Source organism: Dysidea avara, chromosome 1 (genome assembly GCF_963678975.1).
Source record: "Dysidea avara chromosome 1, odDysAvar1.4, whole genome shotgun sequence".
NCBI lineage: Eukaryota > Metazoa > Porifera > Demospongiae > Dictyoceratida > Dysideidae > Dysidea > Dysidea avara.
The window spans coordinates 54,226,396-54,232,758 of record NC_089272.1 but is presented as its reverse complement, the minus strand read 5'-3'; the positions used below and the strand labels follow the sequence as shown (position 1 = coordinate 54,232,758).

The window sequence follows — 6,363 nt, the reverse complement described above, 5'->3', positions numbered from 1 at the left end:
CACAACTCTAGTCTACATATATATAAATGTACTTATACACCTTATTAGTCTGGTGCCATCTTAGCCCAGATTAAACTGTAGTCCACTCACTGGGCGAAAAGTTCCATGTCCGCTTGTAGGTAATGCGTATAAAATGGCCATGAAATTTGTCATTTCAGCCACATTTCATACTTAAAACATTAGTAGATTTCAGTAAAGTTTCATACAAAGGATAGAGAAAGATTTACTGCATCTAGAATGGTGCTGGAAATGAGGCAGTGAAGAAATGTACATTTTAACACTGTGAAATGCATACAGGATGTAAAAAATCCTGTAGCTGAAATCAACATTTTCTATATTGTGCATCTGCTTTATACTCCGCTAGTAATATAGCTAGCAATGTCTCGCTCCTGAATTGTATTTACTACCCACAATACGTATTTCATTAATAAGTAAAAAAGCACATCATTTGTACAGCAACTATAATTTTCAGTTCACAAATTGAAGTTCTTGACACCTTCAGGATTCTTTTTTTCTGAGGGATGTTACATCACTAAAATTAATGTAGATTTGCTCTTTTACTTCAGTCCGTTGAGTGCAGCTTTCTTCTCCTAATCTGTTTCATCACTAGTTATATATAGTTCTTATAGGTAGCATCTGTAAAAATGTTGTTACAATAAAAACATTGCTATAGCAATTTTTTTCTGTGACAAACCTTGAATTAATGTATACTATTCCTTGTACAGTGTCATTCATAGCTTTCACAAGATCCAGCCATGATCACAGGTTTCTCCACTGCCTAACTTCAATAGACCACAAAATACTCATTTCCAAGAACTATAGCAGAACTTACTATCTGATTTCATCTACATGATACAGTACTACCACAAGACATCATCAGCAGTCCAAGTTTTGAAAGCATCAGTATATAACTACTTTGTAACTTCCTTTGACAACTTTATGTAGCTAGGTGATGTTGATGGCAGATCCCACTGCCATGCAGTGATAGATATCAAATTAATAATGAATCATGAATTAGCCACATCTTCTTACCTCACAATTGCTACAAATGCAACTCTTCCTATATGTCTTTCTGCAAAGTTCCCTATGTCAGGGTAGCTTGCACTTGCAGTCATCTATAAAGTAGACTTAACCAATTCACTGTGAGGTAGTTGTACTAGAGATGATGAGTGCTTGTGGAATGCACCCAGTTGTCTCTCGACCCAGGGGGTGTTACCCTCTACTCCTTTTGCCAGCAAGCAACATGCGATTTTGTAGCCGCCAAATGCGTGTAGCACTGTAGCTAGCTACTGTAGCAAAGGTATACAATTGTGGCGTCGCTAGAAATTGGTGGAAAAGGATGGAAGAGGCGATATCTATGAACGATCATAAATGCTGTGACAGTCTTTATAGCTATACCTGCAGGTAAGTCTGCCATGGAGCACAAGCACTGTTCTAGTTCTGGATGACAACAAGCTGCATCATTGCTAGAGCCTCGTTATTAACTGCGACTAGAACAGTCGGAAGAAACATGCAGCGAAGGTGATTGTGTGCAATCTGTGCATGCATGTATGCTGTTGGTATATATATACGAGCATGATAGAGCAGTGACCTCATCCATGCGCAGCCATATAGCTAGTGCGGTGGATGCACTGTGGCTAATTAGATTGTCCACACTGATTAGTAAAAATATTCGTGTACTTGAATGCATTCCTGTCAACTTCTTGGTCAGCCTTAGCCTACACTAACAGAGCAAAGCCCAACACACAAACACATACAAACACACACACAAAAGACAATACCTTCTCTTCAGCTACCACTTGCCTACCTGACTGCATCTGTGTGCTAGCTACTCATGTAGGCTGGTGCTAAGAGTCATCGTAAGCATAATCCTTCGAGGGCAGGACTAGTATTATACGTAACTCACAGAAAGGTGTACCATACAGTATCTCATGTGAATGTGTGGGTATGGCAGCCCAATTAAGTATCACCTGTACCTTCACCCACTACATATATTATATTAGAGCTATGGATGGTCTGCCTCCCCAGTTGTCATTAGGTTGCCACTTAACACCTGGGTAACTGTACTGGGAATCAAACCTGGCTGAAGCCTTTCAATTACCAAACTCAGACCACTTATCTTAACTGCCTCATTTACTCTCTCTCTCTCTCTCTCTCTCTCTCTCTCTCTCTCTCTCTCTCTCTCTCTCTCTCTCTCTCTCTCTCTCTCTCTCTCTCTCTCTCTCTCTCGCACACACACACACACATACACACACACACACACACACACACACACACACACACACACACACACACACACACACACACACACACACTAGCTACTACACAACATTAAATTTTTCCATGTATCAAAGCACTGATTGTGCCTACCAAAGGTAATGGATTTGATAGTGACAGACTGTTAGCAGCTACAGAATTTTTTTGTGATTTATAATGTCCGTGCTTGCATGCATGCATGAGTCAAAAGCAATAGCAAAGTATAAGTCCTTTCAAACTATTGGCACACAGACTAACAGCTGTTCCTTCAAGCCATTAAAATGAATATAACCATTAACACTAATGAAATAATGTGCTGTGGTGGATTCCCAGTATGCAAATTCATAGAATTTTTTGCACTACACATCACTGCCTGCTTCGAAGAGCTTTTGCTCAATATGCTTCACACATCACTGTGGAGATTATTGTGAACACTTGGCACTTTTAAGTTAGTTTTAATATAGAAAAAGCTAGCTACCACCATTAGCAGGACACATGTGCATAGATGGATTGCATTCCATCTTAAGAGCTTCTGTGATTGAAACTTACTTTGCTACATGCTTAATGCATGTTCCTGACATGTAGATATGTATTATAGTGCACACAATAGTTGCTAACAGGTGACTAGAAATTCATTTACAACAGAACAAAGTAATGTTATAGTTTAATATGTATTCAACCAAAAGCATTTAAAAGTAGGGCTACCAAAAAAGTCACCATTTAAGAAAGGTCCCTATTTAACAACTGGGTAAACCGGAGCAATGTGAGTAACCTTTCTTGCTCAAGGAAGCAGCAACAGCAACTTAGCATCAACCCTGGCTGAAACCTTACAATTACCAAACTTTGATTGTGCCTACTAAAATTCATGCATTTGGTAGTGACAGACCGTTAGCAGCTATAGAAGTTTTTTTGTGATTCAAAATGTCTATAGACCATGCTTACATGAATGAATAGCAAAGTATATAAGTCCCTTCCAAGCATTGGCGACACAAACACACTAACAGCTGTTACTTCAAGCCACTAATTGGATATAACCACTAATGAAATAACACTAATGCGCTGTGGTGGATGCCCAGTATGGAAATTCATAGAGTAGATTACTAAGCTACACTTCACTGCCTGCTTTGAAGAGCAATGTGTTTCACATATTGCTGTGAGAAAATTGTGAACACTTGACACTTTAAACACATAAAGCTGCAGCTACCACCATGCAGGATCAGGTAACATAGTTAAGCAGGACACATGTACACAGATGGATTGCATTCCATCTTACGAGCCTCTGAGATTAAACTCTTACCTTGCTGACATGATAGAATTTTGTTCACACATTGCTGCTAAGAGGTGACCAGAAACTCATTTACAACAGAACAAAGAAATGGGCAGGTAGCTATAGTTTATGTATTTACCAAAAGGTCTACCAAAACATTTGAATATAGTTATGTGTAATTCTTCAACTCTATGAATATGACCAATTAGCTGCCACCACCCTTCTCACTCATGCAGTTTCTTAGCAAATAGCTAATTTTAAGAGAACTTTATTCCTCATGCAAGTCCTTGCACATTACAAGCTACTAGTTACATGTGAATGATGATCACATCTAGTTGGTCTCATAATGTTATTAAGGCATACAGGTCTCCAAATCTGTATAGCAAATCTGTGAACTAAAAAAATTTAATGTGATACTAGCTATATAGATCACCATATGAGAGTGCTGTAATCCATCATAATTCTTGCATGGCTTCTATTTAACTGTAAACCAACATTGCAATTAATAAACCATCTAAGTGTCATTAGTGTTTTTTTTCCTGCAATAAAGTTCTACCAATAACCTCTTGTACCAAGAGGCCATACTATAAGATCTCTTTATTATGAACTATTGATAGTACACATATACAATCAAAAATCAGTAATTTATTGTTATACATTACATACACGTGCCCAGTGGCAGTGACACAAAGACTAACACCTTTTAGTTTGACAACCATCCACTATAGGATTGCGGGAAAGACTATACCACAGTTGGTTGTGGTGCCTCAACAGAAACTAGGGGAAGTCACAACATTACAGTATACTGTGTTAACGTCATCCACAACTGACCAAAGAGTTGAGATTAGCCATATTGTATATTGTCAATGTAGACTTGCGTGCATCATGTATCAGGTAATGTAGACAGTACGATGCAGCTATTGCACACAGAAACTAGCTATATGTAAAATGATGTGATATCATCATAGCTAAGTTGATAGCTTGCTTCAGTTATAAAATTAATGTAAAGCAACATTACAATAATATGTCACCCGAGCGATAACCGGGAATGCTAGGATGGCATCAACTTAGTCACTGCACTGTAGCTATGTTACACATAATCACCCACATAACTGTAAAGGCATATATTCCCATTCCTTATATATACACTAGGGGAAATTTTTATGGTGTACATGTATAATATTCATAGCCACTTACATTTCCTTTATTATTATATTCATGAAATGCACTATTTCTTTTTTATCTCCTGGCAACCAAGTGCAGGTTATTTTATCGTAGTAATCAGTACCTTTCCACAAATCCAGGTATATCATTGTAGTATACATTAAAGTACATAGCATGAAGATGGTGAACCGCTGAAACAGTAAGTAAAACCATCGCTAGATATTTACTAAAATAAACACTTTGTCACAACGCCATACTCCCCAGCTGTCTGTCACTATTCATGACAAATTCTAACATCCATATTGTACAAAGACACAAAGTGTAACACAATTAAGGCCATAATATTTACCTTGGCATACAGTACATAACTATCCAGCTCCCTGTGTTGACTGTTTACATTGTCATGTTGAAAGCCCTAAAGGGTTGAGTATCATCACTGTATGCCATAGCTTGTTTTTTCTGTAGCATGGTAAGTCACTGAGAAATATGATTTTGATACAATTCTGGCATCACGTAAAGTTAATTTTAAAAGTAAAATAGAGCTTCCTTAGTATAACAATTCATATACCACTAAAAAGTTATTGCAGCAGCATAACATGGGTTACAGTGTTACACATTGTTATAGAGACACTCTGTTATATGATGTTGAAAGCCTATGTTGTGTTGAGAACCATGTTTTGGCTCAGTATTACACTGAGCTAAACACAAGAAACCTGTACTATCCATTTGATCAGTTTACAGCTGCATTTTCACTAGTCATGAATGTGGTGAAAATCTTAATACTCATTTTATCTACATTTCTTGTAAATGTTAAAACAATTTACTGTAATGTGACACTAACAGGAAATTGTACAGAAAATGTTCAAAAACATTTCCTGCATGATAACTCAAATAGGAAATTCTAAAGGAAATCATTAAAAAAATTTCCTACGTGCTGACACAAGCAGGACATCTTACTTTTCGTGCAGTGACTTCGACAATGACTCAATAAAACAAATATATTCTATATAATACTAACCTTTATGTTCGATTGTGGTAACCAGTTTTATCATGCCACCAGATTCGAGTTTAGCCAGTGTGAATAGTAAAAATTAGACTAGTATCGTTTAGTAATTAGGTTTTATTTACTTAAACCGTCTATTTAGCTGCTTTTTTTCACTCGAGAGAATCACTATGGAAATTAGTCTGGCGCTTAGTCTATATGGCATGCTGAGCACTACATGATGAGAGTCGAACAGTGAATGCAGGTTAGTGATATAACCCATAGCGTACCAGCTTTCAATATCTCAGGTGGCTGCAGTACTGCAGCTGGGGAACATCATCACAACATCCGGCTTGGTTACCCACAATTGATGTTAGAAACCTGGCCTTTATAAGTGTTACAGCTGTCTTGTGAGACTCTCCCCACCTATTAGGTGAGTGGTACATAACAGTTATACAACGTGCACTCGTGCTCTGCCTGTATAAACACACTTGCCTTCGGGCCTGACGGCCCTCAGGCTCATGCGTTTATATCAGGCAGAGCACTCGTGGCCGTTGTATAACTATATAATATTATACATAGTAGTGTAAATGGTATCTATACACAGGTGCAACCACGGTGTATAACAGATGTGCCACACATGTGTATCCTTGGTGTATATCATAATAATACATCAGTTATACTCCTATGTATT

At 37.7% G+C, this 6,363-nt stretch overlaps 1 long non-coding RNA gene across 4 annotated transcripts; it reads right to left on the bottom strand.

Moving 5' to 3' along the window:
* Positions 1-402: 402 nt before the first annotated feature.
* Positions 403-4,853, bottom strand: LOC136236338 (uncharacterized). 4 transcript variants are annotated; one of them, XR_010692098.1, is made up of 6 exons: positions 4,721-4,853; positions 1,399-1,490; positions 1,033-1,355; positions 833-971; positions 695-782; positions 403-636 (listed from the first exon to the last, which is right to left on the bottom strand). It is a non-coding gene; the product is annotated as an uncharacterized lncRNA (long non-coding RNA). The 4 variants fall into 4 exon arrangements; XR_010692100.1 differs by lacking the exon at positions 4,721-4,853 and having other exon boundaries at positions 1,033-1,084; positions 1,142-1,355; positions 1,399-1,546; XR_010692099.1 differs by lacking the exon at positions 4,721-4,853 and having other exon boundaries at positions 833-1,084; positions 1,142-1,355; positions 1,399-1,546.
* Between the last annotated feature and the right edge of the window lie 1,510 nt (positions 4,854-6,363).